General features: G+C 53.9%; 1 long non-coding RNA gene across 1 annotated transcript; it reads right to left on the reverse strand.

Moving 5' to 3' along the window:
- Positions 1-4,625: 4,625 nt before the first annotated feature.
- Positions 4,626-14,630, reverse strand: LOC136406915 (uncharacterized). The gene is made up of 3 exons (XR_010751742.1): positions 14,555-14,630; positions 5,221-5,426; positions 4,626-5,028 (listed from the first exon to the last, which is right to left on the reverse strand). It is a non-coding gene; the product is annotated as an uncharacterized lncRNA (long non-coding RNA).
- Between the last annotated feature and the right edge of the window lie 13,368 nt (positions 14,631-27,998).

Raw genomic sequence — 27,998 nt, forward strand, 5'->3', positions numbered from 1 at the left:
CTGCCCTGAGCCCAGACCTCTGCCATGGAGTGGAGCAGGAGCAGAAACAGCCTGACGCACCGGTGTCGAGAAGGGGAACAGCCCCCCCAAAACTGTATTTGACTTTCACTAGAATTAGATCCGTAGTCCCAGGGGGTGACTCGAATGAGGATGAAAATGAGGAAACAAATTGAGGGCATCGGAGGATGTTAAAAATATGTGTCTATATTAATGGAAGCAATGAAAACGAGGGCTGCATGGGGCCAGAGAAGCGCTCACGTGACTGTCATTGTTTCAGTAGCAGAAGGGAGGGACTGGGCGGGAAGGGCGCCGGAGTCCCAGCTGCTCTCTGTCCCTCGTCCTACAGACAAGAGAACTGTCCCGGGAGGGCAGTGACGTGTCTGAGACTTCACACAAAACAGTACCAGAGCCGAGGTCAACACGTGGGCCCTACCACCCCTATCCCTGAGGGAATGGGCTCCCGGTGGGGATGGGGGGTTGTCTCCTCATCCCTCATGGCTATGGAGTCTTATCACAGCGCCTGTCATGGAACAGGTGCCTAATAAACCCCAGTCGTTACTTTCATTATTACTATTGATTGGTGCTGTAAGCCTGAAAGCCAGGTGAGTGACTGTGAGGTCAGAGTCTGATGAAGTCACCGCACTTTGTAGGAAAATCCCCGAAGTGGAAAGTTGAGCCCCTTCCTCCCCTCTCCCCTTCCCCAGGCAAGCAGAACAAGGTGGTTATATTGGAGCCAAGGCCTTTTAGGGGCCTGTCCCCAACACCCCACTCTCCCCCGTTCTCACCCTCACCAGGGACTGAGGTCTCCAGACCGTCAAGGAGATGCACTTCTCCACGAGGGGTGGACAGCCGGTCCCTCCCGTCGCCACCCCTGGGGGCTGCCACTGCGTGTGCCTGGGGGGCTCAGTGCTGCAGCTCCCATGCCAGCCACACTCTCTCCCGGCCTCGGTTGCCCATCGGGGCTGCGTAAGAAGACCCCGGACGACCCGGCTCAGGGCCTGCTGGCAACGGACTCACCTTGTGAACCAGTTAGGCCTGCGGAGTTCTGAGCCCCACTCAGACCTTCTGAACCAAAACCCCGAGGTCCTTCCTGCGACTGTCCCACACGCTGCGGTCTGAGAGCCTCCACGCGGGCAGCAGCGGCAGGGAGGCTGGTGGGAGACCAGGGAGAAGCCTTTAGCACAGTGGTCCCCAACCTTTTTGTTGGGGAAGCACCTGCACCCTGAGGGGAGGGCAGAAGAGACAAGGGGAGGCTGGCAGAGGGCAGTGGGCTGTCTTCCTGCACCTCTCTGGGCTCCAGGGGAGTTGTCTGCACAGTCTAGACATGTATTGCAGTGATTTTCACTGCAAATAAGTTAGCTGTGTTAGTCTCCATTTGAAATATTTCATACTACAATCATGGAAATGAGTGCTAACGGGGGGTGTCACTTCACAGAACAGTCGAGGATACGTACTGGCCCACGTGCCGAAAGCACAGGCATAGCTGTTCTCAGGCCTGATGGGAGTGGTCCCAGCCATTCCCCTGCAGGTGTCTGGGCTGTACCCTCCCCACGTGCTGGGACAAGAGGGCTGCTCTGAGCCTCTGGGGTGAAAGTGTCCTCACTCGCAGTCTGGGATGGGGGGGGATTTCCCATGACCCTGATTTGGGGCAGAGTCTTTGTGAGAGGTGACCCATGGACCTAGGACAGCCCCCCCCCCCAGGTTACAAATAAGGCTGGTCAAAGCTGGGCTGGCCTCTGGGCCTGGGCTTGGCACCCTGTGCTCTGAGAAGGCACAGGAAGTACTGGTCTTGCTGGCTCCCCTCGGGAAGATGGTCATCGCTGATAACGACACAGGAGCTTGTCCCCTCTTGGGCACCGAAAGCTGCTCTACCTGCTGGGACCTAGGGAGAGGGACTGATGAGCCCTAACAAGTTGTTGGGGTGCTTGGCCCATTTGTCAATTGCATAAGCATAGACGGAGCCCCTGCAAGATGTCTGACTCCATGACGGCACCAGAGATTGTCAAAACAGACCCAGGTGGCCCTGGCCGGTTGGCTCAGCGGTAGAGTGTCGGCCTGGCGTACGGGGGACCCGGGTTCGATTCCCAGCCAGGGCACACAGGAGAAGCGCCCATCTGCTTCTCTACCCCCCCCTTCCTCTCTGTCTCTCTCTTCCCCTCCCGCAGCCAAGGCTCCATTGGAGCAAAGATGGCCCGGGCGCTGGGGATGGCTCCTTGGCCTCTGCCCCAGGCGCTAGAGTGGCTCTGGTCGCGGCAGAGCGATGCCCCGGAGGGGCAGAGCATCGCCCCCTGGTGGGCAGAGCATCGCCCCTGGTGGGTGTGCCCGGTGGATCCCGGTCGGGCGCATGCGGGAGTCTGTCTGTCTCTCCCCGTTTCCAGCTTCAGAAAAATACAAAAAAAAATAATAATAATAAATAAATAAATAAATAAATAAATAAATAAACAAAAACAGACCCAGGCTAGGAGGTCACAGTCTGGTGGAGAAAGACAAGTTCGCCAAGAGCAGGATCCAAGGAAGAGCCATGGACCAAAGGCACTAAAGTCTCTGGGGACTAGAAGAGGAGGCCATTTTACGGAGGCCCTGGAGGGCTTCTCAGAGGAGGTGGCCTTAGCTAGACCTGGAGAATCTACAGGGAGACCATCGCGGGCTGCAGAGCCAGAGGCATTTAGGGATTATTCAGAACCCTATCCTTATGTAACCTTTGGCACAGGTAGGACAGAGACCAATACCCATTAGGTTCAGAGAGGTCATGTGGCTTTGATAAGCTCACACAGGCTACAGGAAGGCAGCAGAGTTGTAGCCTGCAGCCTCACCCACAGAAACGTGGGCATCGTAGGTGCTTCCCCCCTCTCTTTCACAGACCCACCCCACCACAACTGTCACCAAATCCTGTCAGGTCCAGGAACAGAAACTCAATATGGTGCTGCCCCTCCCTTCCTGGCCTTTGCCTAGCCAAGACGTCTGGCCCCTCACCTGGATTATTGTCAAACGCTCTTAAGTGGCCCTCCTGCTTCCATTCCTGCCTTGCTGGGATCCAGTAATGCCTGCAACAGCCAGTATGGGACCCCAAAACCCTAAATTAAATCACCTCTGTCCTCGGCTGCTCTCCAGGCTTCAATAGCAGGGTGAACCCGAACTTCTCCTAATATCATGTAAGACACAGGTCTGGGCTGGCTCTCATCTCCTGTCCCTGCTCCTCCTGTCTTCCTCCTGATGCCCACAGTTGCATTTTCCTCAGGGCCTTTGCATCAGCTGTCCCCTCGATCACAAAGTTCTCTCCTCTGACCTTGGCCAGCTGGGAAATGTACAGAGAGTTTGGGACAATAGAGGGAAATTGCAAAAATCTAGCTGTGGAAAAGAAACAAACGAGAACGTCCCATGCACCCTTCCCCCACAGCTCCCCAACATTAGCACCTTGCACAATGGTAGTGCAACGCCACAGCCAAGAAGCTGTCATCGGCACAAGCCACACAGCTGAAGTGTACTGGCTATTCACGTCGCCTTCATGTGTGTACACGAGTGTGCGTAGGTCTATGCAGTTTTGTCCCATGTACATAACAACCACCACCATCAACTCAATTGTGCCATCCCACAAGGCTCGCTTGCATTAGTCGCTTGTTGCCACGTGTACCTCCTCTGCTCCCGACCTTGGTCTCTGGACCCCTGCAGACCCGTCACCTCACGACTGCTCCATACCTGGCGTCGTGCAGTCTATGCCCTGTGCAATTGGCTCTTCTCACTGAGCCCCACTTCCGCGGTTCCATGGACATTGTGTGCATCCATAATGCATGTGTTTACTGCTGAGTGAATTCCATGGTACAGATGTAGCTCAGTTTAACCATTAACCCGTGGAGGAGCACGGGGTAGTTTCCAGTTTGAGGGGGGGCGACCGTGGATAAAAGAAGGTGTGTTTGAAGAAACTGTGGAGGCTACTGTGTGGAGGACGGGTGGGACGGAGCAGAGAGAGGAGCAGGAGGATACTGTGGCTTTGCCGCTGGTCCTGGGAAACGATGTGCCAGCCGACAGGGCTGTCTGGGGACTCGGGGTATGCAGTGAGGCCAATGTCAGTGAGGCTCGGAGGCGGGAGCGAGGAACTGAGAGGAACCCTATAGTTTTGGCTGAGGAAAGGGCGTAGATGGCGGGACCAGGATTTTTTCCCTTTGTCTGAGCTCCCGGAGGGCTGGGCGTGGCTCCTGTTCTCACCCATCCACGGAGGGCACTCAGGACAGGTGTTCTGACTAAGCGGGTTGGGAGGAGCCAAGGTCCCGGCCTGGACTAGAGGGCAGGGAGCCTGCAAGTCCTAGAGCAGTGGTCCCCAACCCCCGGGCCGCGGACCAGTACTGGTCCATGGGCCATTTGGTACCGATCCGCAGAGAAAGAATAAATAACTTACATTATTTCCTTTTTATTTATATTTAAGTCTGAACGATGTTTTATTTTTAAAAAATGACCAGATTCCCTCTGTTACTTCTGTCTAAGACTCACTCTTGATGCTTTTCTCAGTCACGTGATACATTTATCCGTCCCACCCTAAAGGCCGGTCCGTGAAAATATTTTCTGACATTAAACTGGTTCGTGGTCCAAGAAAGGGTTGGGGACCACTGTGCTAGAGGCTTCTCCCTGGTCTCCCACCAGCCTCCCTGCCGCTGCTCCCCGCGTGGAGGCCCTCAACTCCCGGCGTGGAGGCTCTCAGACCGCAGCGTGTGGGACAGTCGCGGGAAGGACCTCGGGGTTTTGGTTCAGAAGGTCTGAGTGGGGCTCAGAACTCCGCAGGCCTAACTGGTTCACAAGGTGAGTCCGTTGCCAGCAGGCCCTGAGCCGGGTCGTCCGGGGTCTTCTTACGCAGCCCCGATGGGCAACCGAGGCTGGGAGAGAGTGTGGCTGGCATGGGAGCTGCAGCACTGAGCCCCCCAGGCACACGCAGTGGCAGCCCCCAGGGGTGGCGATGGGAGGGACGGAGGTCCCAGGTCCGGCTGTCCACCCCTCGTGGAGAAGTGCATCTCCTTGACGGTCTGGAGACCTCAGTCCCTGGTGAGGGTGAGAACGGGGGAGAGTGGGGTGTTGGGGACAGGCCCCTAAAAGGCCTTGGCTCCAATATGACCACCTTGTTCTGCTTGCCTGGGGAGGGGGAGAAGGGAGGAAGGGGCTCAACTTTCCACTTCAGGGATTTTCCTACAAAGTGCGGTGACTTCATCAGACTCTGACCTCACAGTCACTCACCAAGGACGCCTCACATCCCACATGTTGAGTCGGGTGATGGCATTGGGGACAGCTCAGGGCTGGCCGTGGGCAGAAGCCTCCCGGGCAATGAGATGGGTTTAGGGTGGAGTCCAGGCTGCAGGGAGCTGGCCCAGCAAGCACTGCTCTTCTTTTGACGTCTCTGTGGGAAAATTCAGATCCCACCGCTGGTCACCACCACCGCGTCCCTGGGGACAGGGAGAGAAAGGTACGAGGCCAGAAGTCAGCGCAGGGCGACCCGTAGGGCAGCCAGATAAAACAGAGGATGCCCAGTTGAACAGGAATTTCAGATAAACACCAAATCATTTTTTTGTACATGTCCCAGATATAGTGTGGATGTCCTGTGTTTTTATTTGCTAAATCCTGCTACCCTGTGCGTGGAACACTAGCCAGGGCATCTAGTGAGGGCCTTCCACGTGCTGGGTACTCTGCTGAGTAGACACTTTTAACTCTGCTCTTTGTTCCATTAAAGCATATTGATGGGGCTATGGTTATGTGCCAGGGCCTTTCTAGAGGAAAATAGGGGTTCAGCGGTGAGCAAAGGGAGCCTAAACCCTGCCCTCTTAGCATGCACATGTGAGGGAGGGGGCAAGATGTAAAGAGACAAATAAAAAATATGTCAGTTGGTGGTACTAGGGCTAAGGAGAAATGAAAGCGGGCTGTTGGGGAGGCCGGGGGACAGCGTCGCTGACCTCCTTAGGGCAGAAGGACGTCTTCTCTGAGCAAGGACAGGCAGGAGGCAAGCATGCCGGGGGGAGGCAGTGCGGGCAGGAGGAACAGCACGTGCTGGGGGAACAGAGAGAAGGAAGCAGAATGAGTGGAGTTCTGGCTGTGTGGACTACGGCAGGAGTTTGGTGCTGAGCAAGACGGGAGCCACTAAGGTTTTAGGCAAACCAGCAGCGGGACCCTGCCTGACGTGTTAGAAGGCTCACTCTGGCTTTTGGTATTTGGTCTCACTCAATCCTCACAGCAGCCCTGCGCACACCTCACAGGTGGCCAGACAGTGGGCAGCTGCCCTAGGTGCTCCAGGTGCACCTACGCACCCTCCTCGCTGAGCCCCAGGAGCGAGTGGAGGACCGGGGTTTAGGGGAGGCACCCATTGGCAGCGGGAGGAAAAAGTCTGCCTGAAAGCCGCTAGCTCACAGGGAGAACACATCACTGTCTGCGCACCAAGTAATGGCGAGGGGGGCAGCCCTCCGCCTGGCCCACACTCACCCGGTCACAGCACCGAGTGCATGGCCCAGCTGCCCGCAGAGCAGGCTCGGGCTCCAGAAGGGGTGTGTCTCCCACACTCATGACCAGACGATGGTTCGGGAGCTGCTGGAGCTTCCAGCCATGGAAAGGGGCCTCTCCATGAGGTCTCTCCACATGGTCTTTCTTCTCTGTTTTCACATTCTTTTTTTTTTCCCTTTCATTCATTTTTTTCTCAGTAGATTTTTAAGGAGGGCCTGAGGTGCTAAGTGCTCTGTTGGATGGCAGACACAAGTAAACAGGATAATTAGAAATATAGACAGTGTCATTAGCTGGGAGGCAATGGACAGGGCAGTGTGTCAGAACAGAGGGTTGTTAGGTGGGCATGTCAGGGAAGCCCCCCGAGAAGGTGGCATCGAGAAAGGAGAGAAAGCATGCACAGGGCTGTGGGGACAGTGGCCACTGAACCCGGCGTCATCTGTTACCCGAGACTAGGCGGCAGGCGGAGGGACCTGACCCCGGCCTTGGGGACTGCAGTTTTCACTCCTGTAGGCTCCTGGGGTGCCCGTGCCCCCAGGAGAGGGGGACCCCCATGTCGTGGCCAGCCAAGCCCAGACCCCCCAGCTGTCTTCCTCTCTGTGCCGGGCGGCAGCCGCTGTTTCTTGCTCAGCCCGACTATGGTCCTAGTACGGCTAGTTGTCCCTTAGCTGGCAGGGCTGTTGCCAAAGTCAGCGGACTAGTCACAGCCGGGTGGGGTGGTGGAGCCGCTGCTAACAGCCTAATGCTGGGTGGACTGGGACTGTCCAGCGGACCTGCAAAGGAGACATGGGGAGCTACTCGGTTCCCCTGGAAAACTTCCCTTTGAAGGGACTGTTTGCTGGTATATGTGTGGTATGCGTGATGTGTGTGTGTGTTTCTGTGTGATGCCCTGTCTCAGTTTACCCAACCCAGCAACATCACCTCTAAAGATGTATAGGACAAGGGAAAGGGAGTCCCCCTAAGCAGCAGATCACAGCCATTCTCCAGAGCAATGGTCAATGCCCATTTTTTTAAGGCACAACTTGACCTCTGCCACCCAGAGGTGAGGTGGACAGTCTTAGGAGGGGTGTCATTAAAACTGTTCTTGCTCTATTAAATTTCTCAAGGGACACACGGGGCTCCCATTAGCCGGAGAGACCAGCGATTAGAGCCGAACCAATCAGCACCTTCTGAGCAACCCTGCTTTGGCAGAGCCCTGGGCAGTGCCCCCCTCCCCGCCAGTTACTCACCCCATGCCCGGCTGTCCCACTTTCCTTTCCCAGTTTCCTCTTTCCTTTGTCATTGTCACCCCCTCCCAAGGGCCTTTGGGCATTTTTGTCGATTTTTGCAGTGAAGCCTCGATGACCCGCTCTGTATGGAGAATGCAGGTTTGGGGTGTATGGACCCAGCGGCAGGCGTGCCAGCAGAAAGCCAATAGGACTGGAATGAGACCCTGGCCCGAGGCCCCCGCCCACTTACTGTGTCCAGGATTTCTCTAGAAACATGTTCTTCAACCACCAGTTGTAGGATCCTGTGACTCTTCTGGTTAAATCAGACAACCCCGGACAGTTCTTCTCCGACTAAACATTCATCTTGGAAAGTTTACCAACACCGATGAAGCCAGCACAAGCCCTGTGGCGGTACTGTGCTCTGCTTTGTGACCTAAGCTAAGTCGTCCTCAGCAAGCCCAGGACGCGGGAGAAGAGAAGCATTGTAAGAGCCAGGAGTGTTGCACTTGCTTCTGGAAGGAATCTAGACCAAAGAGGAATTGACTTGGCTCGCATGGGGCCAGAGGCAGCCTAGGCCTGGGTTCTGGGCTCTATTTCCCCCATCAGTCAGGGTGGCTGTCTCTGCTGCTCTTTGGACATTGGCTCCACCCTTTCCTGCTTCAGATGTGCCCTGGACTTAGACACATGGCTGCTCCCAGCCCTCGGCCAAAGCTGGAAGGGAAAGGTACCATCTTCTGGCAAGCACGTGTGACCTCTCGTAACGGGATCTTTGTACCAGTTACCTGCTGCTCCTGGGCAGGCCTCTGCAGGGTTCGGTGGCTGCGGGGTCAGCTGGGCTCAGCTGGCATCCCCTCGGGTGTCCCTCCAGCTGCCCTGGGAGGGGCTCGGGCCTGCTCCTCTGTGCGTACTCAGGGGTCCCGGCCGAGGTGGCGGCAGCTACCTGAGGGACAGCTCATCTCCTGCTGATATGGGGGTACAAGGGCTTGAATGAGGACACATGAGGCCTCACAGCCTATGTTCAGCGCTGGCACCCTCTTTCCCCCCAATAATGCTGTGGTCAGAGCAAGTCACATGGGCTGCCTATGTCCCCCCAATTTCATGTTGACATCCTTTTTTTAATTTTTAAAGGACACCCAGGAGAGCACCATCTCTGACATTCTTTGAGAAGAAAGAGAGAGAAAGGGGGAGAGAAACAGGAATCACCAATTCCTAGTTGCTTCTCATATGTGCCCTGACTGGGCAAGCCTGGGGCCTTGAACCGGTAACCTCAGCGTTCTAGGTCAACGCTTTGTCCACTGTGCCACCACAGGCCAAGCTCTTGTTGAAATCTTAACCCCAAGGTGACGGTATTAGGAGGTGGGGTGTTTGGGAAGTGTTTAGGTCACGAGCATGGAGCCTTCAGGACTGGGGTGGGATTAGCTCCCTTATAAAAGAGTCCCCAGAGGGCTCCCTGCTGCCACACGAGGACGCCGTCTGTGAACCAAGAAGTGAGCCTTCACCAGACCCTGACTGCAGGCATCCTGATCTCGGATGTCCAGTCTCCAGAACTGTGAGAAATAAATTTCGGTTGTTTGTAAGCCCCCCAGTCTGTGGTATTTCTCTTCTCGCTGCCTGAACACATGGCCAGACCCAAAGAGTTAGTGCAGGAGGGAACCTGAACAATCCTATAGCAAACATGTGACTATAGGGGGAGGGGGGGCCAATTATGCATGGACCACAGTTATGATTGGCCCGGATGGACACACGCCCTCCCACTGTGATGGGTCAGGTCTGGGTGACAGATCCACCCCAAGGCCAGGAGGAGGGACAGTGCTCTGCCCGGCAGCTCCCCAGAACCACATAAGAATATGGGAAACACGGGGACAGCTCCCCAGCGGATCACACTTGACTCCAGGACCCCTGCACCTAGCCTGAGTCTCTCCAATCATACCTGCAACTCCAAGTGCAGACGCATAGCAGGTCTTCTGCCCAAGGGGCTCAGCACAAGCTCTCCTCCCACCTCCCCTGAGCTTCTGCATGAGGTTATTCTAGAGGCTCCTAGGCTGGGAAGCTGGATCTTCAATGCCAGCTGCGTCTGTCCTGGTAGCCGGGCCGGGACCTCGCTCTCTTCCCCAGCAGTCCAAGGAAAGGGTCCGGGGTAGAATCAGCTGACTCAGGGCAGGTGGCCATGTCTCCAGGAGCTCAGGTCCTGTCCTATTACGTGAGGGTAGGCCTGAGTTCCTACTGGTGCCAGCCCCTACTGCCCTGTGACTGGCCAGCTCTATACTCGACCAAGCGCTGGACACTGATGACTTCTTAGCTTTTAGTGACTTAACAACATGCCCTCTAAACTTTCCACTCTAGAGCTCCTGATTGTCTGACCTGTGGTGGCACAATGGATAAAGTGTCGACCTGGGATGCTGAGGCTGCCGGTTCGAAGCCCTGGGCTTGCCCAGTCAAGGCACATATGAGAAGCAACTGCTATTATGAGTTGATGCTTCCCACTCCTCCCCTGGTTCCTTTCTCTTTCTCTTCTCTCTAAAATCAATTTTTAATAAAAGAGCGAGCCCCTGATAGCAAAGTTGGAGAATGACTGTGCCTGGAGAGTGGGGGTATCTTAGTGTATCTCAAGCGGGGGTGTCTGCCTGTAAAGCAGTTCTAATCTGAAATACACACACTTCTTTTTGTATTCATCCATAAGAAATCCATATTGAACATAAAAACCAAGCTTTCCTGCCCAGTCTGTGAGCCAAAAATGCCACAAAGAAGACCGGATACCTAGCAGGAGGCTCGACGTCTTTCTGACAGCCCACAGCCCACCCTTGAAGGCACGGACACTGGGTTTCTCATTACCATGCTCTTTGTAAAACAGGTTCCCCTCCCCCAACTGTGAGTCATTAATATGGGGCTTTTAGAAACTATTCCAGGATTATGGTAGAAAAACGTGCATATGTGTGTGTGGGGGTCTTCTCTCTGCCCCTCACATCACCTCCCTCCTCCACCCTCTGCACCCCAGCCCGGGATGAAGACAAAGACCCTCTTTCTCTGCAGGGTTCTGAGCTCTGGAGTGGCCCAGGGGCCTGCCCTGGTCTCTGGACTCCCTGCCTTTTCACTTTTCTTGAAGGCTTGGAAGATTTCTAGAATTTTTTCAACTCACAGCTGGCATCTGTAGGAGGAAACCCCCGAAGGGCTGCCCCAGGCCACTTCCACAGGCTCCTGCCCCCAGCTGGGCTTCCTCATGGAGTCACCTCCTCTGCAGGAAGAATCCTGCTTGCCCCTCTGAAGGCCTCCTGTCCAAATTTGCCAAGAATTCCTGAACATTCCAGCCACGTCAGCAACCAGTACCCCGCGGGCTGCATTGTAAGAAAACCTAATAGAGAAAACCCCACAAGAGTTCGCGAGGGCCCTGCCGTTCACAGTACAGATGAAAACTGCTCTTGGCAGTTCCTTTCAGTACACGCTTCCTGATATATTTAGAATAATAGCCTGTTCTGCAAACCCTTACTGCGTGCTGGTGCTGTGATGGGCACCTTGTGTGTGTGTGGGGGGGGGGGGGGCGGGGGCAGGAGATAAATAGCAGGAGGAAAACTCCCGGGCCACTAGAAGAGGCCTAGGAGAGGCGGGGAGCTGTGTGCAGCAGGGAGAGTCCAGGCCAGCTTTGCCGAGGGACCTCGCAGAGGAGACCCCCTGTGCTGCCTGAGGCCATACTCTGCTGAGTTGGCTTTGCTCCAGACAGCACCTCTTGTGGATCGTGGAGCGAGGCTCCCTGCCTGCTGGCACCACTGGGCTTATCTTGAGAGGTGTCAAGGAGCTGCCAAAACAGACTTCCCTCTGTGTCGAGTTTCACCAGGCTTTGCCCCGACAGCTGCCCTGTGTGGGGCGCCCCTCGCCTGGCTCTGCCTTCCATCTGCTCTGGGAACGGGTCTTCGGGAACTAAGGTTTCTTTGCTGTCAGGGCCTCCCTTCTCCTGCATCTGAGAGTGGGCTGGCTGCCAGGCCCTGGGCTGGGGGAGGGAGCTGTAAGAATTCAAAAGACTCTCTTTGTCCCTCTAGGTGGCCACAGCCAGATGGGGAGGCTGACCCAAAGACTAATAATACAACAGCATGTCCCTGGACTGATACATGCCCCAGCAGGAAGCGTGGAGACCCTCAGGAGGGGAGCCCCCCAGGGGTGGAGGGCGGAGCCAGGCTGGGCTGGGTGCTCCTCCTGCCGTCTGCCTACTGGCATAGCCCCAGTCCACCCCCACCTCTGCCCAGGGCCCACGCCCAGCTTTGGCTCCATCTTGGTCCAGCTAAAGTGTGCGGGCCCTTGTGCCGAGAGCCAAGTCTTGCACAGCGATTTCTGGTTATAATACAGTGTCCCTGACTCCAAGGAGCCACCTACTAAAAGATGCACCTATAATTAAATGCAAAAGAGCATGGGGTAGGGGGTGGCAAACCAATTGTAGGTACAAAATACATTAGGATTTCACAAATATCGTGTGGAAGGGCAGGGGAGTGCAGCTGAGAGTCAAGGACGTGTTCTGGATGAGGATGAGGTAGGAAGCAGACCTCCCCTCAGAGAAAGTAGTGCAGCGATTCTCAAAGTGTTGTCCAAGGGTACCCCTGGGGGTCCCTGAGACCCCTGCAAGGGGGCTGCAATCAAAACTATTTCCATAAGAATACTAAGACATTATTTGTTTTATGTTTCTCTTTCTCTTGTGAATGTACTCTGGAGTTTTCCAGATGTCTGCACTATTGTAATAGATTAAATGCAGATGCATTTAACAATAATACTTATTAATAATCTAGCAATTAAGTGCAGAATCTTCTATCAAGTCAGACATTAAAGAGATCTACAAAAATATAAAAGAATACCAATCTTCTCACTAAATATTTTTTGTTTTTAGAAAATATAGGTTGGGGGCCCTGGCCGGTTGGCTCAGTGGTAGAGCGTCGGCCTGGCATGCAGGAGTCCCGGGTTCAATTCCCGGCCAGGGCACACAGGAGAGGCGCTCATCTGCTTCTCCACCCCTCCCCCTCTCCTTCCTCTCTGTCTCTCTCTTCCCCTCCCGCAGCCAAGGCTCCATTGGAGCAAAGTTTGCCTGGGCACTGAGGATGGCTCTGTGGCCTCTGCCTCAGGCGCTAGAATGGCTCTGGTTGCAACAGAGCAACGCCCCAGATGGGCAGAGCATCGCCCCCTGGTGGGCATGCCGGGTGGATCCCGGTTGGGCCCATGCGGAGTCTGTCTGACTTTCTCCCCGTTTCCAGCTTAGAAAAAATACCAAAAAAAAAAAAAAGAAAAAAAAGAAAGAAAAGAAAATATAGGTTGGTTTTTTTCCCCCATTTAACATGTTATGGTAACATGTGGTAGACTTATTATTTTTAAGTGAATTGATAAAATATTTCTAAAGTTTTAATTTCTAATATAGTGACTATGAATAAATACACCCCCATACACAGACCATCTTTGTGGTCCTCAAAATTTTTTAAGTGAATAAAGGGGTTCTGAGACCAAAAAATCTGAGAATGCTGGCCTTGAGCCACAGCATAAAAGCCACTGAGGTATAACGAGGGGACACTGAAGACAGCTCCGGACTCAGAGCTGGGTACAAGGCTTGAGGGTTGTGCCATACCCGAGCCACAGCCCACATAGCTCTGGGCAAACCACTTTGTTTCTCAAGGCCTGGTCTTCTCCTTCACCCAGAGCGGGTGCTAATTCCACTCCAGACCCCAGGCAGGACCCAGATGGGACCCAGATGGGACCCAGGATGAGGCTGAGTGTGGGGAAGAAGGGAGCGTGCCTTTGAAGCTATAAGCTTTGTGCAAGTAACGACTTTGTCACCTCTCACGTTGATCTTTGCGCTGCCCTGGTGATCAGAAACCTGTGGCCAACAAGAAGCCAAACTATAGAAGCTGTATCAATGGCAGACAAGAAGTAGCTTAGCGCGCGCACACACACACACCTGCACACACATCAGCTGTGGGAGGCTGCTCAGGTGCTGGCCTGGCCCCCCAAGCTCTTGTATAAGCAGGTGAGCCAGGTTGTCTGACTTCCAAAAGTGGGGAGGGAGGAAGACAGAGGGCAAACCAGGGGTGACCTCCTCATCTGTTCCCCCACGTGGCGAGTATTCCAGACCCAGCAGAGCTGGGACAGGCCAGGGAGGCCTGGCAGCAAAGAAGGCCCTCCCCCTGCTGTCAGCCCTGCTGGAGTTGTCCCTCTGTGCCCCAGGGTCCTTGGGCACCCAGGGCTGGACACACAGGCACCAAGGGGCGAGGACAGGCCTGGAGAAACAGTGAAAGGAGCTTCGGCTGATTGGCAGAGTGGCCTGGGTACATACATCCTTCTCCCAGGGCCTCTGTCTGTCAGCTGCGAAACAAGAGCCAGAGTCTGCACCATGCTCGGGAGACTTCCCAGGGGGGCATCGCTCAGGTTTCTAGGTGTTTCTCCAGGAGGGATATACCCAGGGACCGAGACCACGGGGCTGCCTGACTCCAGCTGGCAGATGGATCATGCCAGCCGGCCCCATCGGGTGCCTGTCACCTTCCTCTGGCCAGCTCAGCAGCCTTATCAGGCCGGCCCTGCCCGACACACCACTATCTGGGTCTTGCAAACCTGGCATCTCGGGCTAAGTGGGAAGTGTGCGTGCACGCGCGTGCATGTGTGTGTGTGTGTGTGTGTGTGTACACTTCCTCTACTTCCTGTGAGTGCCTCTGCTTCGAGGCTTAGATCACGAGGAAGATTGCTTTTTGCCTGTCTTTTCCCTCCCAGGAATTGGAGTCCAACACCCTCAGCAAAGCTGACAAGAGGAGACAGCTGTCCTCATGTGGAAAGTTCTTTTAAAGGGGGACATTGTCACCCAGGGCAAGACCCCACAGAGGCCCCTTCGCTCACACCTCCCCAGCCAAGAAGGGACTCACCAGCCCTGCTTTCTCTTTTTCTTCTGACGGGTCGATTCATATTTTCCAAAAGGCCCAGTGACCTTACCAACTCTTTATCACTCCTGTGGTTGGGGCTGGGTTAAAAAATTTTTTTCCAACTTCCTTTTACGCTTTCCAGCTGATTGAACTTTCCATGCTCAAGGCCAAATTACACAGCAGTTACCCCCTCCCACTTAGCAGTGCCAACATTGGTCTGTTCCTTGGCGATGCATTGAGTTCTGAGGGCTGGACCCAACCCCTCTGTCCCTGGAGGTGGGAGCTGAGCTGTGAGGCCCAAGAAAGCAAGGTTGGGTGGGGGCGGGGGTGTTGACACAGGGACCCGTTCTAAAATGAGGGGGACTTCTGCTTGACCCCGTGCTCCACCCACTGGAAGGCTGTGGTCCTTGCTTCTCCTCCTACGATTCCCACAGAGCGCATCTCCCCAGCCTACCCTCTCTTTGCTGGGAAAAGTCCTTGTCCTCTGCTAGAACTCCGCTGGGGCAGTGCCTACTCTCAAAGGCTGAAGGCCGCCAATTTCCCCATTTGGAGAGGATGCTAGGGTTGATTAGTGCCCCTTCCTAACAGTAAAAGCCTAACCCGCCAGCTCTTTAGAACGTGACTGCACTTGGAGACAGGGCAGTAAAGAGGTAATTAGGGTAAAATAAAATCCTATGCGTGGGCTCTAACCCAGCACGACTGGTGTCCTTATAAAGAAGAGGAGGTTTGGAGACAAAAGCAGACAGAGGGAAGAACCCGTGAGCACATGGGGAGAAGACAGCCATCTGAAAGCCAAGGACAGAGCCCTCAGAAGAAATCACCCCTGCTGACCCCTTGATCTTGGACCTCTGGCCTCCAGAATGCACGTTGTTTAAACGCCGCTGTCTGTGGCACTTTGCCACACAGTACTAATGTGATGACCTCCCTGGGGAATTCACCTCTACGCCTTCAGCGCCTGGGTCTCTCGGTTCAGGAAACGCTTGCTAGAGTGAACTGAACGCTTCTCGGCCTGAACACACATACGTCACACAGCTCTTGGGTCTATGGAAGAATCAAAGGGTGGACCTGGGTGCATAGACACTTCAACCCTCTCGGGGGTTCCAGGGGCACCTAATGGTTGTAGGTTTCGTTTACCTGATGCCTACAACCCCTGACAATGTCCACAGGGTGCGACCCCCACCCCCCACACACACTCCTGGCCCCAGCCCTCGCCCTGGGGTGCCCACATCCTTGGGCTGCTCCGTCTGGTTGTGCCTGTCCACTTGGCAGGCAGTTATGCTTCCCAATCCATTTATGTTAGCTATGCTTGTTATTATAGTGACATTATGTAATGAAATATACGTACACTGATAAAATATGAATTCAAAGAAAATGTTTTTCTAGGAACATCAGACTAAATGCTTTAGAAGAGACTCATTAAAGGTGACTTGCTTTGAAAATACTGCCATTGACTTAAGCTTGGTGCGCTAGCTGGTCCCCACGCCGGCCCCCGGTGACTGTGGCCTTGGCGTTTGTGCCTCTGTGTGGCCCTCTCCCACTCTGAATCAAGACTGTCCTGTGAGACCAACAGACTACAGGGTAAGGGGTACCAAATGGCATGGCGGCATATGCCTGGTTCTGTTGGGTGGCTTGCTCTGGAGGAAACTGTGGTACCAAGAGGACACGCAAGCCTCTTGATGGAGAAGCCCACATGGAGAGGAACCAAGTCCTTCCACCGACGGTGGCACCAGCCACGTGCATGAGCACGTGTGGAAGTGGGCCCTTCTGTTCCAGCCACCCCTGGCGGGAGGGCAGCCTTGCCACTATCTGGATGCAGGCTCCCGAGAACCCCTGAGCTCGCCCATACGGTCCCGGATTCCTGAGCATAAGTACTGGAGCAACTGTGACACACCCAGGAAGATCTCTGTAAAAGAATCATAGAAAAAAATGATTAAAATATCAACAGAGCCCTCACTGGGCTTGTGTGGGTGCGGCCCACGGAGGAAAACCAATGCATAGTCTAACCACAGGACCCGTGCCAGAGACGTCCCAACATCAGAGCTGACTGGTGAACGTACTTTTGTATGATTTAAGTTAAAAATAAAAAGTTTAGGATATGTTTGAATTCTTAAAAATAATTCTTCTCTTTAACCAACTTTTTGGTGAAGTAAATAAAACCACCAGTCCCGAAGGTGTGGGGAAGGACTGCTTCCCTGGGACCCTGTACCAGCAAGTGGAGGTCCCTTTGTGCAATGATCCGAAAGATTAAAAGTCAATCGGACCTTCAATATTTGAATTCTACTCTACATGTTCCATTAGATAGCTTCCCACAGAAAGGTCCCACAGTAAACCCTTGGACCTAATCTGGGCTCAGGTCTTGAAGTGGCTTACAAGGGCAAACTTCTGAGTAGACTTGAGCAGAGATAAGAGGGGCGTTCCTGCTGGGAGCGGTCCTGTTGTCCTGCTGGCCCTGTGGCTCAGACGGTTTCTTGAAGAAAGCTGCATGAGTCTTCCTTTGAGTTTTCAAAGGACTGAGAAAGGGCTGAGAAAGAGCCTGGCACTCCCCCTCCCCCCCCCCAAAGAAGGCAGCAGTTGCTAATTTCACAGCCTTAAGACTCAGTCTGTTTCCCTGCATCTTTCCTCTGCTTCCTACCTGGGTTCAGCCACCTCCTTCAGGCTGCCACCCTGAATGCTCCCTCCCCCACACCGGCTCTTCTATGTCCAGCCCCTGTGGGGTGTCTTGCGGGCAGCCACAGCTGCCATGACCTTCTTCTCTCCCTAACCCTCACCCTTACTCATGCCCTCTCCCAGTGGAATGAGACACGGTCCACCTAACTCCTGAGCCGGGAGTTTGGTCTTCTCACTTCTCTCCTCTGCAGCCTCACCTCCAATCAGGGGCAGAGTCCTTTAGACACCTCCGCCCACCCTCTTCTCTCTCTTTTCACTTTCACTTCCCAAGAACCCAATGGAACGTGCTGCCTCAGGTCCTGGGGACCTGCATCCCAATCCCTGCTCTGCCTGGAACCAGCTGCGGAACCTCAGGCTGACCCCGCCCCCTTTCTGACCCCCTATTTTCCGTATTTAAGAATGCTTCCATGCATTCAGCAAACACTAAGCACCTACTGTGTGCCCAGCGTTGTTCTAGTCATTGTTCCTGTTGCAGTAGTTCACACTTGGTGGAGGAGGAGGATAGTAGTCAGATAATCACACACGTGGTTGACTGATCACACTTGCATGTGTTGTGAACATGTGGAAGGCAAGATCTTGCCCACTGGGATGAGGTTCCAGGCAAGCTGCCTGACAAGTGATATCTAAGTTGGAACCCGAAGAAGGAGCAGGGGCTATGTAGGAGGAGAGTCGGGGTCCAGAGCACTTCAGCAGAGACCATGGGGTAGGTGGCCAGCCGGAGGCTGCGTGCAGGGCATTGGAGGAGCAGGAAGAGGGCAATATTGTCTCTGCCTTGTAGGGAGGGAAGGGAGAGGGGACATGAGGCTGGTGAGGTCATGGTGGACGTTGCAGACTATGCCATATTTCTGAGAGCAGTGGGGGGCTTTGAGGGATTTATAAACAGGGAGCACCATGTTCAGTTCATGACCTAAGAGATGATTGGTTCTGCTCAGTGGTGAGGAAGCGGGGACACCAGAACCAGAGAGAAACTCTTCTCAATAGCCTAGTGTGAGGTGCAGTGGTCACAGAGATGGAGAGAAAATGACAGATGCAAGGACTATTCTGGAAGCTAGATCATGGGGCCATGGTGGTGGATTGGATGGAGGAAGTGAGAGAGAGGCATGGGTCACAGATGACTTCCTACCTTCAGGCATGAGGCCACTGGTGGAGGTCAATGTCAGCTTGGACAAGGACGAATGAAAGGTGTGTGAGTAGAGACCAAGAATTCTTTCAAGTGATAAGACACTCAACAAAGTAATGGAAGAGAAAGATAAGGCAGTAAATGGAAAGGAGCATGGAATTCTGGAAAGCATTTCTCATTTGTTTTTCAGATGGTAGATAGCAGAGGGTGGGCATCCGTTATGGTTGAGTTTGGCTGAGAGCCTACAAGAACTGAATGTTTGTGTGCCCCAGATCCACACATTGAAGTCTTAACCCCAGATGTGATGGATTTAGGGCCTTTGAGAGTTGATTAGTTCACAAGGGTGGGGTCCATATGAAGGGGATTAGTGTCCTTGGGAGGACACAATAAGAAGGTGGCTACCTGCAAGCCAGGAAGAGGGCGGTCACCAAGAGCCAAGTCTGCCAACATCATGATGGCAGTCATCCCAGCCTCCAGAACCAGGAGAAACAAATACCTGCAGGCTAAGGCTGGGGCCGTGGCGTTGTGTTATTGCAGCCCAAGCGCACCGCCTCAGAGACCAACCACGGGTCTCAATTTACAAAAGGTTGTTGCATCAGGACAAAAGTTTAGAGCAGGGGTCCCCAAACTTTTTACACAGGGGGCCAGTTCACTGTCCCTCAGACCATTGGAGGGCCAGACGATAAAAAAAACTATGAACAAATCCCAATGCACACTGCACATATTTTATTTTAAAGTAAAAAAACAAAACGGGAACAAATACAATATTTAAAATAAAGAACAAGTAAATTTAAATCAACAAATTGACCAGTATTTTAATGGGAACTATGCTCCTCTCACTGACCACCAGTAAAAGAGGTGCCCCTTCCGGAAGTGCGGCGGGAGCCGGATAAATGGCCTCAGGGGGCCACATGCGGCCCATGGGCAGCGGTAGTTTGGGGACCCCTGGTTTAGAGGTTGGCTGTCCAGGAAGGGAAAGGGGTGTGTTCCCTCAGGTCTGCTGTCCCGCCTGATGAGTTTCCTGGGCCACACACATCCTTCTATCACCCTGGCCTCCTGGTTTCCCTCACGCCACTGGACATCAGGAACAGGGTGGCTTTGCCGTCTGGAGACTGGTATCGGGCAGCAGGCAAAGCCGAAAAAGGGCTGAGAAAGAGCCTGGCACTCCCCCCCACCCACCCACCCAAAGAAGGCAGCAGTTGCTAATTTCACAGCCTTAAGACTCAGTTTGTTTCCCTGGGTCTCATTGTCTGGGGAGCAAAGGCCCAGGGCTGTGAGCCTGGGGGAGCACAAGGGAGGTAGGGGAGAAGACGCTGTGCTTCCATGTGGCTGTGGCAGAGATGGCGCGCTTCCCCGAGGGACAGTTGGAGCCCAGCAGCCCCCCAGAGGTCCCCCTCAGTGCACACACCCATGTCTCCCGCTCCTGTCAGCGCAGTTCACCCTGCAGGCACTCTGGGCCCCTGCATGGCGTGCTCCGGCCAGTTCCTTAGGCGAGGGCCAACCCAGCATGGAGAGGGGTGGAGAGTCAGAGACAGAGAAGAGCTGTTGGCCAGGGAACCTCAGAGTGCCCAGGTGTCATGGACTGAATGCCTGTGTCCCCACAACATGGCTGTATTGAAGCCCAATTTCCAGGGTGACTGTATTTGGCATTGGGGCCTTTATTGAGGTAATAGGGTTAAGTGAGGTCATGAGGTTGGTACCATGATCCAATAGGACTGGTGTCCTTTTCAGAAGAGACACAGAGAGGTTTCTGTCTGTCTGTCTGTCTGTCTGTCGCTCCCCTGTGTGAAGGCAGCCTTCTGATGGCGGGGAGAGCTTACCCACCAGAACTGAATCTGCCAGCACCCTGGTCTTGGACCCCCAGTGCCCAGAACTGTGGGAAGTGAATGTCTGCTGTTTAAGTCATCCAGTCTGTGCTCTTTTGTTATGGCAACCGTGACATTGTGATTTTTCAATAAGAAATATATACTTGTTCTTCATTTCCCCCAGCCCCACTTCCTGGCACAGAGCTATTAAAACCCTTGGAATTTCCTAAGTGGTAAGACAGATAAAGATATCTTTTGTTATTCCTAACAAGCACCTTTCAATCACACTCGAGTTTGTTAATGAGGTGACTTTTGGGGAGCATCCTAAGGTAGGGGCTGGTTGTCAGGGAAACTGATTCGAGGGTAACATTTAGTGCCCCTCCCCACCTCTGGGGAGAGGAGAGGGGTTGAAGATTGAACTTAATCACCACTGGCCAATGATTTAATCAATCATGCCTGTGTAGTAAAGTCCCCATAAAAACCCCAAAGCACAGGAGAACTTCCTGTGAACGCAGGGAGGGGCTGGGGGGCGGCGGTGTGGAGGAGCAGGTTGTACTTGGAGGGGGTATGGACTCATCATGCCCCTTCCCACACACCTGGCCCTGTGCACCCCTTCTGTCTTGCAGTTTCTGAGTTGGTTTCTTTTAGAACAAACTGGTGATCTAGTAAGGAAACTGCTGAGTTCTGTGAGCTGCCCCAGCAAGGGAATGGGAACCTCTCATTTGCAGCTGATGGGTCAGGAGCACAGGTGACAAGCTAGACTTTTAATTGGTGTCTGAAGGGGTCGGGGTAGGGGGAAGGAGGTCTGGTGGGACTGAGCCCTTAACCTGTGGGGTCTGACGCTCTCTCCAGGTAGTTGGGGCTGTTATAAAGTAGTGTAATTTAATCCTCAGTTTACATAGAGACACCAAGGCAGGACATAGAAGAAATTTTAGGAGTTTTATTATTGTTAAGCCGGCAACATACACAGGGTATAGCTAACCCAAATCGTGCAGCCCAGAATTTAGCTCTGAGGCTGGTTATATAGACATGATGACATACTGGTTGGAGGGGGGAGAGGATGGGGTCTATGGTCCAAAAGTAATTTACTAACAAGCTTATTGAATTCTTGCTGTTTTGTTACAACATTTATCTGTAGGCTCTATCAAAAGAAGAAAACGTTCTTAACACACAGTAGTGGTAAATGTTTTACATATCAACACAGTAGCAATAAATGTTTTACATATCAAAGACATTGCAAATTTTCTAGGGTTTACACAATCTATCCCTGTTGCCACAGTAGTGGGAAATGAAATGTTTAGAGAAGCTAAATGAAATTACTTTTGTTAAGAGTGTTGGGGCTAGCTTATTAGGTTTCCTAATAAGTCCCCGCTTGCTTAGTTTACAAGTTTTATACATATAAAGAATTTCAAAAGGGATGATTATTAGAAAGCATATAAAATGTTTCAGAATGCAGATTTTTCAAGCAACAGGAGTGGGCTCGTGATCCCTTTGTCTAGAGAGGTATCCTCTCAGGACTCCAGGGGGGGAGGAAGAGTTAGGATCAGTGTAGGATTTTTAATTAAGATTTGCAAACATGCCTGACCAGGTGGTGGCACAGTGGATAGAGCATCGGACTGGGATGCGGAAGGACCCAGGTTTGAGACCCCGAGGTCGCCAGCTTGAGCGCGGGCTCATCTGGCTTGAGCAAAGAGCTCACCAGCTTAGACCCAAGGTCGCTGGCTCCAGCAGGGGGTTACTCGGTCTGCTGAAGGCCCACGGTCAAGGCACATGTGAGAAAGCAATCAATGAACAACTAAGAAGTCGCAACGCGCAACGAGAAACTGATGATTGATGCTTCTCATCTCTCTCTGTTCCTGTCTGTCTGTCCCTGTCTATCTCTGCCTCTGTAAAAAAAAAGGATTTGCAAACATTGTCTCCTAAAGGTTCTTAAGGACAGGGAAGAGGAAGTTTTCAGATAAGATCTACCTTCTACTATCACGTCAGTCCTTTCAGAGAACTATTAAACTATGACAAGCTGATTTTTACCCCTGCAACCTCTTCTTGTGTTTTTTCTTCCTCAGAAAGGAGGGGTAAGGGGGCCTGACTCTTCCTTTTAAAATACCAATTTTAACAATTTTTGCAATTCTATGGTACCTATCACAGTGTCAGGGTTGAATTGAAGTGTGGGTCACCCATTGTAGAAGTGCTTGATGTGGGGAAGTTCAACACATCTGCAGTTCAGATATTCTGTGAGGACGTGGAGCACAGGAGGGCTTGTTCCAAGACCCAGCAGCCTCCTCAGGGACGAGACGCGGGGGGGAGGCCATCCACACACCGTGCAGAGTGCACAGTGAGGTGTTGTGGCCTCTTCTCTCTGTGCGTCCTCAGCCAGCAAGCTGAGAGGAAGAGGACCTTGGGCCCAGAAATGGCTTTGGTGTAGGAGCTCGGAGAGGTAGGGAAAAGGCAGGTGTCACAGCTGTGGCCCTAACACAGAGCTGTGGCCTGTCCTCCGAGGGCTACCTCATCCGCCTGTCTGCACCACCCTCCCCCACTGACCCAGTTATTATGGGGGGTCAGCATGCAGTGCCCTGCCCAGAGGCTTTCCCTCCTCACCTGTCTACCCCCACTGGTCCGACAGGCCCCTCAGGGAGGTGTCCAGCTTGTGGGGTGGGGTTTGCTCAGCGACAGTTGATTCCTTGGCCAGCTGCTGGATCCTCTAACTTTGTCCCCCTGAGTGGTCCTTCTCAGGGCCCACCTGCAGCACCTCCCAGCAGCTCCTCAAGCCCACCCTGTCCAGTATGGAACCTTTCGGATAGGACCAGCTCCAAGCCCTGGAGCTGGGGGCACGGCACAATTTCTCCTCACCCTCTCCTCTCTCTCCTTCCCAAAGCCCTCTACTCCCCGTTCTCTCACGTTAGACCCTGAGGGCCTAGGTTTACTTCCCACAAATGCTCTGGGATCCCCGAGATTGCTTAACTTCCAGACACTTTCTGAATGTAAGGGGAAATATTTGCATTTTCTCCTGGGAGGTGCCTTCAACCCTGGAATGGGTTGCATCCTTGTTATGCAGCAAAGAAAACAGAGAGGAAACTTCATAGTTTTCCCATCACACCAGGGGCGTGCTTGTTTTCCCGCCCCACATCATTCAGACATTTGTTGTCTGGGCCCTCATAGTATGTGCCAAGGGTACAGAAGGGGGGATAAGACCAGGTCTTGCCTGCAGCTCTAAGTTGGGTGGATAGAGTCTGAGCAAAGACCAGTGTCACAGAGCAGAGGCAGTGCCAGCTAGAGGGGCTCAGGGCCCCAGGGACTCTGAGGCAAGGGCATTGGCTGGCTCAGCATGAAGTGGGGGTGGTGTCCTAGGTCCCAGGCACAGAAGTGGGGTGCTTCAGCATTCCAGGGAGAAAGGAGAGCTTGGAGATATAGTATGCCACCCATTCTCCCCTTCAGAAAAACCCTGAGCCCCACACCTCTGGAGTCCTGAAACCTGTGGGGTGAATGGAGACCCCAACAATCCCATGCTCCACGCCCCTGTGCCATTAGGAGGCAGGGCGCTGAGGCCTGTGACAAGAGTGTTCCATGAGAGCCGGTGCAGACGCTGGGTTGAGTACGAAGCCACACCGGTCCTCCTGCAGGCCCTGACGGAGCCTGCACTGCCAGCCGAAAACAAGTGCAGGTCTAAGGGGAAACGACGCCCAGTGGAGGGATGGCTCTGCCAGCTCCACTGGGGATTGCAAAGCCTCCCCTGCCCCTGAGGCCTGAGTGCTCACTCCTCCTCCAGCCTGTGCACCTGGTAGGCACACCTGGCAGGCACACCTGAGGCGGCAGCCTGGGACCCTGATTCTCAGGGGCAGTCAGCCCGGTGTTGGAGGGGCTGATTATTGGTTTGAAAAATCTGACCACAGACCCCAGGCCAGCTTGTACCCCAGAATGCAGATTGCTGTTACCTTCACTACCCGTCCAATCCTGCCTGCACTGACCTTCAGACGCTTCTACCTTACAGAGCATTTCCCACGAGTGGACTCATCTATCCTCATGGCACCTGAGGGAGGGGAACCCTGCTGACTACGACCACCTTCTGAAGCTGCAGGCTCTAGAGGGAGCAGCGACCTGCCTCAGGGTACACAGCAGAGGCGGGAACCTGTATTGGAGTCCATCACTTTTTTCTGTGTGTGACAGTCAGAGTGAGACAGAGAGAGGGACAGATAGGGACAGATAGACAGGAAGGGAGATAGATGAGAAGCATCAATTATTTGTTGTGGCTCCTTATTGTTCATTGATTGCCTTCTCATATGTGCCTTGACTGGGGGGCTACAGCAGAGTGAGTGATCCCACGCTCAAGCCAGAGACCTTGGGCTCAAGCTGGTGAACCTTGCTCAAACCAGATGAGCCCACATTTAAGCTGGTGACCTCGGGGTTTTGAACCTGGGTCTTCCGTGTCCCAGTCTGAAGCTCTATTCACTGCACCACTGCCTGGTCAGGCTTTTTTTAATTTTAGAGTTTTCACAGGGAGCTTACTCACAGAAATGCAGTTCTGGGCAGCAGCAGGACAAAATGGACCCTGCACCTTTCAACGCCTCCAAGACCGTTTTTTGTTTGTTTGTTTGTTTTTGTATTTTTCTGAAGTTAAAAGCAGGGAGGCAGTCAGACAGACTGGCATGCGCCCAACCGGGATCCACTGGCATGCTCACCAGGGGGCGATGCTCACTGATCTGAGGCGTTGCTTCATTGCAACGGGAGCCATTCTAGCACCTGAGGCAGAGGCCATGGAGCGGTCCTCTGCAGCCGGACCAGTGGAACCTTGGCTGCAGGAGAGGAAGAGAGAGTTAGAGAGGAAGGAGAGGGGGGAGGGTGGAGAAGCAGATGGGTGCTTCTCCTGTGTGCCCTGGCTGAGAATTGAACCCTGGACTTCCACATGCCAGGTTGACACTACTGCTGAGCCAACCAGCCAGGGAAGACCTTTTGTTTTATAACCTCTAAGAAATGGACTAACGTATTCCAAAAGGAATACAGGGGTTTTCATGGGCAACAAAGAACGGATACCAGGGGCTCTGGGGCCAGAGTGAGCTAAACATGGAGGGCGCTATGCCCCAGAGGGAGGGCTAAGTGGTGGGGGAGGGTCAGAGATAGTTTGTGATTAAATGGGAGCCTCTGTGCATTGCTCTTCTCCTCTTGCCAAGAAGGAAACGCACCAGCCTCCTCTGAGCCCTCCACGGGGAGACTGCAAGGGCCTCATGGGGCAGAAATGGAGCCACACATAGAGGGCCATCGCGCGGTTTCTTAGGTGCTGGGATGGAGAGGGTGCAAAGAGCTGACCAGCACATCCTCCTCCTGTGGACTCTGGGGAAGGCCACCCTGAGGGACCGCTGAGCTGCTCGAGACTGGAGCTGCCTGGAGAGGGGACAGCCCAGTGACTGAGTCTAGGTGTGGGAGCTCAGGGCCCGCAGACGAGGGACCAGATGTTCGGAGAGGGTGGTTACTTTATTCTTGAATCAACTTCAGGAGGAAGACTGAGTTCCAATTCCCGTTTCTCCGCGATGGGGAAACCGAGATGCAGAGTGGTTGTGCAACACCCCGAGACTAAGCAGCTGGGAGTGGTTTAGCGGACACTCTAGTCTGCAGGGCTGACCACTGGTCCAGGGGACAGCATGAAGAATCGCGGGCCCAGGCCCTGGAAAGCACGGTCCTTCCTGCCAGCTGGCTGCCTGGCTGGAGGAAGTGACAGTGCTCTCAGCAGGGAACCTGTCTCCAGTGCTGAGTCACTCTGGCCGCTGGCTGGTGTGGGGCCCGCTGCAGTGACCTCTGGGCCCTCTGCTCCCAGAGGTCCTGTCCAGCTTTACCCAGGCTAACCCCGTTACCACTGCAGGGCCAGTAAGGCCACGCCCCTCCTGTCTCACTGTGTTTGGTGGCTGGGGCTGCCCCCCTGGCAGGGACAGAGACTCCACCTCAGGAGGAGGGTGGGGTGCAGGCTGGTAGCCAGTCATTGCAAAGCTGAGCCTTGGTGCTGAGGGGGAGCTGCAGGGAGTGAAGACTCAGGGCTGGAGGGTCTGGGGGCTGGTGCCGGCTGCCATACAGGCGTTTAGAGGAAGTCACCTTTAAGCTTGGACCTGAGTTCTGAAGGGCGAGAGGTGCCCCGTTAGTGGAGAAATGTGGAAATGGCCTACCCAGCAAGGGGAGACGAGGGAGGGGAGGCCAGACTTGGGCCGTTTGGGGCCTGAGTTCTCAGCAGACTCCACTCTGATCAGGTGCTGAGGAAGCTTCTAGGCAGGGGGGGCTGATGGAGGGGTCCATCCTCTAGAGCGGCTGGGGTGAGGGTGCCCAAAGGGCTGCAGTGTCTTAATATCTTCACTGAGACCAGGAGACAGAAGGTCTTGGGTGCAAACCCTGTGGGAAAGTTTCTACCCAGACCTTCTTACTTGGATGTGGAGCTCTGATGGGGAGTCCCAGCCAGAGAGCAGGAAGGGAGACAGCGCCGTGGGCAGGCCCTGACCCTCACTTGCCTCTGCCCTCAGCCGGGCAACCAGGCCCAGGACATCTGGGGCACTTCGCCCTGCTCCCTCCAGGCTGACCTTCTCCACCAACCAGGATAGCCAGGGCCTCCCAGGAAGGTGGTAGAAATGAGTGCAGCCCCTGAGCCCAAATCAGCAAATCACCTCCCCACAAAGCAGAGCCCAGAGCCCCCACAGCCTGTTCACCTGGAGAGCTGCAGAATGTGCCCCTGAGAAGAGAAACTGCATGAGGTGCTAGACCACCTGCTGAACGCTTTCAGGTTCCTTTTCTTGATGGTGTCCTGCCCCCTGGCTGCTGAGGACAGTGCTGGGGACAGCTTCTGCTGGTGGTGCTTGGGGACCAAGCCAAGGAGGGGAGCACAGTGTGAGTGGGACCAGCGAGGAGGCCCCGGCTCCCTGATGTGGGCACAGGTTCTTAGCGTGGCCTGCGAAGCCCTTGCCCCCTCCTTTGGCTGGCGCAGTGGGGTATTTCAGACTCTGGCCCTTTGGAGCCCCCATGACACAGAGTGGTTCAGGATAGTATCTCAAAACTGGGGGTTCTGTTGGTGGAGGGTCTGAACTCCCAGGACAGTGGGCAGAGAAGGGACCATCTTCTCCCCTAATCGGGACACAATGCTGCCAGACGCCCAGGTTAGCTCTGTCATACACCCGGCCCACCAAGACTCACGGGCCCCAAATGGCTTTCCCTGGTAGAGAAAGTAAACTTAAGTTATTTCTCTGTTTTACCTCCCAGGAGGCAGCAGGGGGACCGAATTCCGTGGGCTGTTCTTTTAGTGCAGAAGGGAGAAGCAGCTAGTCATAATGGGTCCCCAAGTTCGTTAACTCAGCTACTATTTGTGACAACGTGCCTCTGTCACAGCCTGTCACGGCTTTGGGTATAGAGATGAATACACAAGACGAGTGCCTGTCCCCAGAGAGCTCCCAGGGTGGCAGAGACGAGCATATAGTGAGCTCATAATGCAACGGCGGGATTGGACTTCCAGAAAAGCTTGGACAGGTCCAGAGGTAGAGCTGCAGCGGGACCAGGTTCAGGGTGAGCAGAGGGAGGTGCTCACCATGCACAGAATGTAAAAGGACACCCAGAATTCGGTCATCAAGACTAGTTCTGTTGTAACGTAATGTTTTAAAACTCAAAATTAATGGGAAAAAAAATTCATGATGAACAAAATACCACGATTTTAGAGACAGGCTGTTTGTTGTAGGAACCTGCATTATCGTACAGTGGGAACAAATGTGTCTAATCTGCCTGAGGTGATGACCACGTGGCTTTTGAGTCCCTTGGGCAGCTTTGACAGCAGCACAGAGGGTTAACAGTGGTCTGTGAGCAGGTTGGGTAACTTGAGATTTTCTATATGGCCATGGCT

Source organism: Saccopteryx leptura, chromosome 5, assembly GCF_036850995.1.
Source record: "Saccopteryx leptura isolate mSacLep1 chromosome 5, mSacLep1_pri_phased_curated, whole genome shotgun sequence".
Classification (NCBI taxonomy): domain Eukaryota; kingdom Metazoa; phylum Chordata; class Mammalia; order Chiroptera; family Emballonuridae; genus Saccopteryx; species Saccopteryx leptura.